Source organism: Dendrobates tinctorius, unplaced genomic scaffold (assembly GCF_039654945.1).
Source record: "Dendrobates tinctorius isolate UK_male_01 unplaced genomic scaffold, ASM3965494v1 ptg000473l, whole genome shotgun sequence".
Taxonomy (NCBI): Eukaryota; Metazoa; Chordata; class Amphibia; order Anura; family Dendrobatidae; genus Dendrobates; species Dendrobates tinctorius.
In genome coordinates this window covers 1127640-1138235 of record NW_027362135.1, presented here as the reverse complement: position 1 = coordinate 1138235, position 10596 = coordinate 1127640, and positions in this window count along the sequence as shown.

The window sequence follows — 10596 nt, the reverse complement described above, 5'->3', positions numbered from 1 at the left end:
AGCAGCTCCACTCGCTGCGATCTATTGAAAGTCATCCCTCAAGACAAGCTTTTGTCCATCCCAAAATGTGGGGTTCGCCTCCCACTCGCCGCCGCAGGGTAGAAGCAGGATCCCCAATGGGACATGGGACCTTTGGTCGGACGCACAGGGGTCTGACCAACCCCTCGACTGTACGGCCACTGGCTTCCAGGTCTCTGACTCTTATCCCCCCTCCCGATGCAGGGGGGAAACAGGAACCCCTTCAGGGCACGGGACCGACAGTCGGACTCACAGGGGCCTAATCAAACCCTCGACCGAACGACTGCTGGCTTCCGGGCCTACGACACATGGGACTGGTGCAAACTAATAGGGTGTCTCTTTTGAGGTGACAGCGATGACCAAGGCAGAGCACAATGGCCGCGGTTGGGCTGCAATCTCCCCCCCAGCTCATACCCAGACTGAGTGGATTTGGAAGGGGGCTTAATGGTCGGTGGAGGGCTTAATATTCGCCCTGTTGGAGTCGGTGGTGGGCCTAATATTCACCCTGTGGCAGTCGGTGGTGGGCTTAATATTTGACAATTTCAAAGGAGCTTGATTTTCCTGATTGGGACGAGTCATATATTTCTGATGCTTTCCTCTTGGGTACCACAGGAATGATTTCTGTGCCGTCTCCCTGCTCGTTCTCCGACTCACTGGTTGAAGTAGTAGGATTCGGTACCTCCGTAGCGATTTCCATGCAGTCTCCCTGCTCATTCGCCGATGCACTGGTTGAAGCCATTACTGGTGACTGAATCTAGGTTTCATCCTCCTTTCCTGCGTTTACCACCAACTCGTGGGCATGACACATATCTGTCAGGGTCTTCTCCCGGTAAACTCTCTCAGCCACGTCGTTTGTATGTGCCAAGTACCGTGCAAACAGTAATTTTTCGGAGTCGGTGTATTTTGACGTAGTCCATGTCTCACATACCCGTCGTACCATATGGCTCGTGATGTGCGGAAGGTTTTAGCTATGGAGGAAAGCATATGGTCAGTACCTGTTACTACATATGGCTGTGGATCACTCAGCTTGTCTGTCTAACCTAGAATGGTATCATCTGAGGCCCACGGATGGATTTACTATGGCCTTCCCGGTACACGTCACAAAAAAATTTGTGATCTCCCTTTGGCCAGAGGTAAAGACAGGTCGGATATGGTCTGCATACACTTTGAACCACTGAAAAAGGAAAAAAAATTAATCTCGAGCCAGATGACACTCCTCCGACAGGTTTGACATGGGGATAAGATAGAGGTTTGCTCCCCATGTGGAGTGGGGTTGCCTGGGGTCCCTGACTTGGCGATTCCCTCTTTTTCCTGTGAAAGTACGAAAGCTGCGACCTGAGTGGTGGAGCACTTGTGAGTCTTCACACCGACAATTGTCATGCATCTGCCCCGGTACATGTGATGGATCCTCTCAGTCCACTCTGAAGCCTAAGGTGGAAAATTATTGAACTGGTACATCGAAGACCGCTGACCCACAGGGTCTGACGACGTACTATCATGTTACGAACAACACCTGGTCTCTGGAGATGTTTTAGAATCAGGAGGGCCTGGAGGTAGAGTACAATTTCCAAACGTTCTTCATCTGATCTGCCCTCTTGATCATCATCTATGCTGGCTAGAAACATTGGCCTTGCCTCCTCCAGTATGATCTGGCAGTCCACGGGCGATTTTGACGTCTTCATCAGTAGATCGTACCTGTGGGGAAAAAGAAAATCAATTATCCAACATTCCAGAGTTACACGTTTTGGGTTCACAAAGAAGAGGAACCTGGATACGTTTGACACCTCCTGTTGACAGTTTGGAACCCCATGGGTAACATTTAGATATGAGAGGAAACCCTTCAGCACTGAGTGGTTCATTGAGAGGCGCTTATACAATCCGGCAGCCTTTGTAGCCATACGGTTCCTGTCCTTCCATTGCCTTTTCTAAATTCTTAAATCGCTGCCATCAATGACCTCCTCATATTCTATGGTGTCAGAAGCAGTCACTGTGTGCTCAGGCTGTCATGATCTGCTTAGTTCATGGGATTAGGTAGTTCAGAGGTTAATCTGGATGGCCTTTCTCTGAGATTCTGGGAGGCTTTTTTAGCCTCATTGTGGGCTCATTCCTCGTCGCTTATACTCAGACCCTTGGCCGAGTGTGTGTGACCCTGGTGTGCTTTGTGACTGTGATACTTTATGCTTGTTTGGTTTTGATCCGGTTCTGTCCCTGTTACGATTTCTGCCTGTCCCTCCTGTACTGCACTGCTATCTCCGTGTATGACTCATTGCCTTTGACCTGACTATTCTCTGCCTGTCCCTCTTGTACTGTGTAGCTATCTCTGTGTATGACTCATTGCTTACGTTCTGACTACTCTCTGCTTGACCCTCTGGTACTGCGCCACCCTCTCCGTGTATGACCCCCCGTTTGTCTGACCTGAGTTTCCCTCGCCACTACTACAGAATCCCTGTAGTAGAATCCTACAGTCATCTCCAGCAATGTGACGCTAAGCCCCGCCCACTGTGGTCACATGATCGTAGGTCCTTGTACTCCTTACTACCTTCAGCATCGGAGGTCCTGTCTGCCTGAACTTTCCCTGCAGTATCTGACCCCGGGCCCTCCCGCAGCGTGGGTGAGTCACCCTGCTCAGCCGTGGCAGTTCGCCGGCGCTGACAGGATCCTGATACAGGCTCTGTGCACGGGTCTCCCTCAAAACTGTCTAGAGGCCATAAAAGCGAAGGCTCGTCCGTCGCATCCGGATCTGGCTCTGCCAGAGGCAGGGGGCATGGCGGACTGTCTACAGGCCGTAAAAGCATAGGGATATCCATCTCATCCGAATCTAGCTCCGGAAGGGTCATGGAGCTTGGGCAGAGCTCCAAATTGTCTGGTGGTACCTCAGCGGGCCCTTCAGAGCTCAGTGGCAGGATTTGATACTCAAGACTAGGCTTGTTGGCTATTAAAAATCCGTGATGTTGTGCCTTTTTTGCCAATACATTTAAGCTGGTACTTGGCCGTGGCTAGGGCAGTTCTTATCTCAGAAACACTCTGTGATCTCAGACATACCCTTCTCAGATGTGTGGAGATATTTGGTTACCCTGTGGCATACGGGGCATGTAATCGGTGTCCGTGGGTGACTGCGGGGACACAAGCGATAAAACCTGTCACCTTGTCTGCAGGTATGCAGGTAATCATAGGTCTGTATGTGGCGGACGCATGTCTTCTACTCACCGGTCCATTTTGAAGTGTTTCCCACATTCACATGGAGCATAACAGTCTGGCAACAGTTGATTTAAATGCGGCGTTCCTCTCCATCTGGACTTGCAGCACACGGCTTTTCCTCTGCGATGAGGAGCGCAACCCCGGGCGTGAGTCAGCCACACATGAAAGAAGGCAGTGGAGGTGATCGAAAATAACCGGTTGTAATTTGCCAGAATTCCGCATACGTAATCCCTTGGGTCAAACCAGCCATGGGGGTCACTCCTGTATGAATGCCGAGCATCCATAGCGCTTGCGTAAAGATCCCAGCTTCGAACCATCTGTCATGATCACCTATACGGCATCACGGGGGTTGACTCACCGACAGGGGTGGCACCTACACGGCTGATAATCATCCATAGCGTTTGCGTAACGATCCTTTAAGGTACCCTAACCCCAAGGTACCCTAACCCTATATAGAACACCCTGCATTACCACTTCCAGAAATGACATCATTAACATATCTTCTGCTGTGCATACTTGGAATTTTATGGAGAGTATTGTGTTCCACTGTATGGAACGCATGTCATAATCTGGTAGATATCGCCCTAGTAAGAATCATGAGTCGCGACAGGAAGTGACGACACTGTGCTTTCAGCTGTGCTTTAAACGCGGTGGAACTCATATTATGCAGAGCATCAGGAAATGACATCATAAGCTTTTCCAGCCAGTTATACTGACGCTCAAGCATGGAACGCACGACGGCACAGGTGAGAACTGCAGATTATATTCTAACTAGACATTGGAAAAAATGACAAAGCCAAATAAACCGCTGTTACACCCGGTCCCCGTCCTGGAGCAACGCCCAGGACTGTCGCTGTTACACCTGGCCCCCGTCCTGGCGCTGCGTCCAGGCCTGCCGCTGCTTTCCGTTCTGGGCAATCACCTCGAGCCTCTCAGGCCACTGCTCAGCGTTCTGTCCTCCCTCCTGCCTCCCCCTCCTGGCGTCCTGTGAGGGGATCTGTAGCTAAGACTATTAGGGCACGCCCGCACGGTCTCTTGCCTTCTTAAAGGGGCGGTGCGCATTATTCAAAAAATACAATTAACCAATGGCAGCTCACTGGCTGCTATTTCTGGCCTCTCCTCCATAGGGAGAGCGCCGGAGCAACGAGTATCTATAATTGCTACATCTGGTTCTCATGCTAACCTGTCTGCGCTGCATCTGCAGTCTCTGTGCATTGTCTAATGCTCTCTGTTTCCACAGCATATCAGTATCCTGTGTTACCTGGTTATATCAGCAACCATCTGGGCCTAAGCCATCCCGTTCCACCTACAGCCATCCGAGTCCAAGGACTGTGTGACGGTCACTGGAACCGACTCCTTACCAACTAACCGGATCCAGGACCCAGCGCATTACGGACTCTGCTGTAACTTTTGTTATCCCTTTTGGTCCCGCTGGGACAGCTGCCACATGTTCGGGGTCTAACTGGAGGTAGCACCTGTGTCCTCCAGGTATTCCATTCTGGCCCTGCCTGAGGGGCTTTACTACAGGTGCCCGGGTCTCACTAGTCACGCCCCCTTCGGGGCCCACTGGACCGTGGTCCCGAGGTTCCACTTAAAAAATAAAAATGAATGTGAACTTCACCATCTCTGCCTCCGCTTCCATTCGTTACAGATTGCTCCGGCCATGAAATTCGCTGGACCCCAGAGGCCTCTGACGTTGGAGTTGTGCCAAGAGGTGACCCGTTTAAGAGATCAACAGGATAAGATCACGACGTATCTATGTAACCTGTCCACCCGCATGGATTCTCTGCAGAACCCGGCTGCTCCTGATTCATCTAGTAACACCCAGGTACCTGCTGTCATGACAAGCTTGGCGGCTCCTACCCTTGGCGGCTCCTACCCACTTCCATGGTGATCCCACTCAGTGTAGGGGTTTTCTCAATCAGTGTACCCTGCACTTCGAAATCTTGGGGCATATGTTTACTTCTGACCGTGCCAAAGTGGACTTCATTATGTCACATCTAGCAGGAGAGGCTCTCGCCTGGTTGAATCCATTATGGGAAAGAGGAGACCCGCTGGTTTATGATCTTCAATCTTTCCTAGAGACTTTTCGCAGGACCGTTGATGAACCCGGCCGAGTCACGTCGACCGCTTCTGCCCTGCTTCGCTTACGCCAAGGAACCCTCACGGTGGCTCAGTATGCTATTCAGTTCCGCACCCTCTCGTCTGAGCTATCCTGGAACAATGAGGTCTTGCTGGCTACCTTCTGGGAGGGCCTATCTGGAAAAATTAAGGATGAGCTGGTGGGACGGGACAGGCCCACCATCTTGGATGACCTGATTTCCTTGGCGACTCAGATTGACCTGCGTTTTCAGGAGCATTCCATGGAGATTAAGCGTGACAAGAGGTCCTACCACCTGGACTCTAATTCTTCCAAAACGTCTACCTCATCCTCTTCTCCCAAGGCTATGGAGGTAGATCGAGTAAGTCTGGCCAGCCGCCGCCAGGAGGCGCGTCGCAAAAACGGAAGCTGTCTGTACTGAGGTAGTACCGAACACCTGATCCGCTCCTGTCCAAAGAAGTCGGGAAACTCCTGTGCCTAGGCTCGGTAGGAGAGGCCACCCTAGGTAGAGAGCATTCCTCTCCTTCGTTGCAGATCTCAGTCTCCGTGACCTGCGGAGCAATAAAATTTTCTGGACTCTATCTGTTGGACTCCGGAGCCACCGGAAGCTTTATCCAGCAGACGCTTGTGGATCGCTACCACTTACCAGTTCAGGCTCTTCCCAACCCGTTGCGAGTAACCGCTGTCGATGGCCAGCCTCTGACCGAACCCGTCCAGTTCCAGACTGAGCCAGTGGAACTCCGGGTAGGTCTTATGCATTCTGAAAGAATTCGTTTTTATGTGTACCCTGGTTTGTCTCACCCATTGCTTCTAGGTTTGCCTTGGTTTCAGAAACATGAACCAATCCTTAATTGGAGAACAGGCGAAATTCTACATTGGGGAGATTCCTGCTCGGACCGTTGTTTAACCCGGATTGAACCAGCTTCACCCCCGGTCCAACCTGCTACCCTGCCTGGATTACCATCCGCTTACTGGTCCTTCTCGGATGTCTTCGGGAAAAAGGAGGCTGAAAAACTCCCCCCCCCCACAGGTCGTATGACTGTCCAATAGACCTTCTTCCTGGAACATCTCCTCCCGTGGGAGAGTTTACCCTCTTTCCCAGGCTGAGACTCAGGCTATGTCGGACTACATCCAGGAGAACTTGACCAGAGGGTTTGTCCGAAAATCATCATCACCGGCAGGAGTAGGCTTCTCCTTGAAGAAAAAGGACGGATCCCTGCGGTCCTGTATCGACTACCGAGGGCTGAACCAGATCACGGTAAAAAACAGGTACCCTTTGCCTCTAATTTCAGAACTGTTTGACCGTCTCCGAGGGGCCAGGATCTTCACCAAGCTGGATCCTGAGAGGTGCTTACAATTTGATCCGAATCAGAGATGGAGACGAATGGAAAACAGCCTTCAACACCCGTGATGGCCACTATGAGTACCTGGTAATGCAGTTTGGTCTAAGCAATGCACCCGCTGTTTTCCAAGAGTTCGTCAATGACATTTTCAGGGACCTGCTTTACACCTGTGTTGTTGTCTACCTAGACGACATTCTGATTTTTTCTACTGACTTGGTCTCGCATCGCAGACAAGTGCGCCTGGTCTTACAGAGGCTCAGGGAGAACAGACTGTACGCCAAGTTTGAAAAGTGCCTCTTTGAACAATCCTCTTTGCCTTTACTCGGTTACACTGTTTCCTCCACAGGATTAAAAATGGATCCAGAGAAGTTATCGGCTGTAATCAAGTGGCCTCATCAGTCTGGGTTGAAGGCCATACAGCGATTCCTGGGCTTCGTCAACTACTACAGGCAATTCATTCCTAACTTCTCCACCCGAGTGGCGCCCATCTCAGCTCTAACCCGGAAAGGTACAAATCCGAAGGATTGGCCTCCTGAGGCTGAGGAGGCCTTTGTTTCTCTCAAAAAGGCCTTTGCAGTCGCACCTGTTCTTCATCGTCCTAACTCCAATGAACAATTTTTTCTTGAGGTCGATACCTCTTCAGAAGGTGCGGGAGCCGTACTAACCCAGAAATCGTCCTCCGGGAGAATGCATTCCTGTGGTCTTTTTTCCAAGGTTTTTTCTTCCGCAGAGAGGAATTATTCTGTTGGGGATCAGGAATTGTTGGCTATCAAATTGGTTCTGCAGGAGTGGAGGCATCATCTACAAGGAGCTCTTCATCAGGTAGTCGTATACACCGATCACAAGAACCTTGCTTACCTCCAAACTGCACAAAGGCCGAATCCTCGTAAAGCCCGCTGGGCTTTGTTTTTTGCTCGTTTTAACTTTGTTCTTCATTTTCGCCCAGCTGACAAAAATGTCAAAGCAGACGAACTTTCCAGAGCCTTTCTACCTCCTGATCAAGAAGAAGAACCGCAGCACATCATTGAACCCTCAAGGTTAGTCACGGTCGCTTCTACTGATCTTGCCCGGCTGCCTCCCGGGAAGACTTTTGTGTCAGCTTCTGAGCGTACTCGTGTTCTTCGGTGGGGTCACTCGTCCAAGTTGGCTGGGCACGCCGGCCAGAGAAAGACTCTGCAACTCATCTCCTGGTACTACTGGTGGCCTGCCATGGCTAAGGACATTCTGGAGTACGTCACAGCCTGTCCTTCCTGTGCTCGTAACAAGACGGCCAAGCATCTACCCGCAGGTAGGCTTCAGCCTCTTCAAATTCCGTCTGCTCCCTGGCAACATATCGCGATGGACTTCATCACAGATCTCCCAATCTCATCTGGCTGTTCTGTGGTGTGGATAGTGGTGGATCGCTTCTCTAAAATGGCTCACTTCGTTCCACTACCCGGTCTTCCAACTGCTCCTGAGTTGGCGGACCTGTTCATTCGGCACATCTTCCGTTTCCATGGTTTCCCTCTCCACATCGTGTCCGACAGAGGAGTCCAGTTCACCTCAAGATTCTGGAGAGCAGTTTGTAAACTGGTAAGAATTGAACTGGATTTTTCCTCAGCGTACCATCCCCAGTCCAATGGACAAGTGGAGAGGACAAATCAAATCCTGGCTGGATTCCTGCGTCACTTTGTTAACGCCCATCATGACGACTGGGTAGACTTACTGTCCTGGGCCGAATTTTCTTACAACAATCAAGTAAGTGAATCTTCTGGAAAGTCTCCCGTTCAGATTGTCTTCGGATTGCAACCCGGAGTACCTCTTCCCATCTCCGGATCATCTGGCGTTCCAGCTGCCGATACCTTCTCCAAAGATTTCTCTAGGGTCTGGAGGGATACCAAAACTGCTCTGGAGAAAGCCTCCCAGCGTATGAAAAGGTATGCGAACAAGAGACGTTTGGATGCACCTATCTTTCGCCCCGGAGACAAGGTATGGCTCTCTTCTAAGTACATCCGGTTAAAGATGCCATCCTACAAATTGGGTCCCCGGTTCATCGGACCGTTTGAGATCTTGAGACAGATCAATCCAGTCTCGTACAAACTGAAGTTGCCCACTTCTCTACGTGTGCCTAACTCCTTTCATGTTTCTCTCCTCAAACCAGTAGTTTTGAGTCCCTTCTTTAAGGATCCTGGTACCACTCCTGACCCTGTCTCGGAGGATGATGTTTTTGAGGTAAAACATATCCTGGCCGTAAAAAAGTAAGGGGTAAAACCTACTACCTGGTGGACTGGAAGAGTTTTGGTCATGAGGAGAGATCTTGGGAGCCTAGGGAGAACTTTCAGGCTCCTCTCCTCCTTAAACGGTTCTACTCAGGCTTGAAGAAGAGGGGGTGTAAGGAGGGGGATACTGTTACACCCGGTCCCCGTCCTGGTGCTGCGCCCAGGTCTGTCACTGTTACACCTGGCCCCCGTCCTGGCGCTGCGTCCAGGCCTGCCGCTGCTTTCCGTTCTGGGCACTCACCTCGAGCCTCTCAGGCTGCTGCTCAGCATTCTGTCCTCCCTCCTGCCTCCCCCTCCTGGCGTCCTGTGAGGAGATCTGTAGCTAAGACTATTAGGGCATGCCCGCCCGCTCTCTTGCCTTCTTAAAGGGGCGGCGCACATTATTAAAAAAATACAATTAACCAATGGCAGCTCACTGGCTGCTATTTCTGGCCTCTCCTCCATAGGGAGAGCGCCGGAGCAACGAGTATCTATCATTGCTACATCCGGTTCTCATGCTAACCTGTCTGCGCTGCATCTGCAGTCTCTGTGCATTGTCTAATGCTCTCTGTTTCCACAGCATATCAGTATCCTGTGTTACCTAGTTATATCAGCAACCATCTGGGCCTAAGCCATCCCGTTCCACCTACAGCCATCCGAGTCCAAGGACTGTGTGAAGGTCACTGGAACCGACTCCTTACCAACTAACCGGATCCAGGACCCAGCGCATTACGGACTCTGCTGTAACTTTTGCTATCCCTTTTGGTCCCGCTGGGACAGCTGCCACGTGTTCGGGGTCTAACTGGAGGTAGCACCTGTGTCCTCCGGGTATTCCATTCTGGCCCTGCCTGAGGGGCTTTACTACGGGTGCCCGGGGCTCACTAGTCACGCCCCCTTCGGAGCCCCCCGGACCGTGGCCCCGAGGTTCCACTTAAAAAATAAAAACGAATGTGAACTTCACCATCTCTGCCTCCGCTTCCATTCGTTACAACCGCCGATCATTGGCAGAGTCCACTGTGATGACTTTATCCAATGGTGGTTATTTAAATCCACCTTTTTTGACCTTCGGGCATGCTACTTATTCATCATGGCATCCTATATCTTTGGCGTCGCTAGCATCAATCAGGCCTCCTGATGAACCGTGACAACGGGGAAATGCGTTTTGACACATCCTGTCTAGGATAAGTCTACTCTTTATTATATTCACTGAAATTTTGTATATATATGGTGAATTGAATCCCTGAGCATATGCTCATGTTATAGGCCAGGATAAGTATGTATCTAACAAAAGTATCTCTTCAGAGGAGTTGTCATAGGGCCAGATGATCAATGTTTTATAAATAGTTACTGCTATTATATCTGTATGATCTACAGAATACCTGCAGGGGATTGTTTATATCAAACAGCTGCCTGGGAAGTTACTTAATTTGTTTCATCTCTTTCGTTCATCTATATTGTTTTCCCACCTGCCTTGGTAGGGTTTTACAGGGAAGTGAGGGATAGTCCTCGTTGAGTGGGGGCGCCAAAAAAATCGTTCTCTCAGGGTGCCAACCTCCACTGCCAGACAGGTTCAGGATTAGGATTATTGCAGGTTGTGTAGATTTTTTTGGTCTATGTTTTGATTTTGATATTTAACCAGTTGCTTTCACTGGGTAGGTGTTTTTTTAATATTGAAATAAATAAATAGTTTTAAGACATT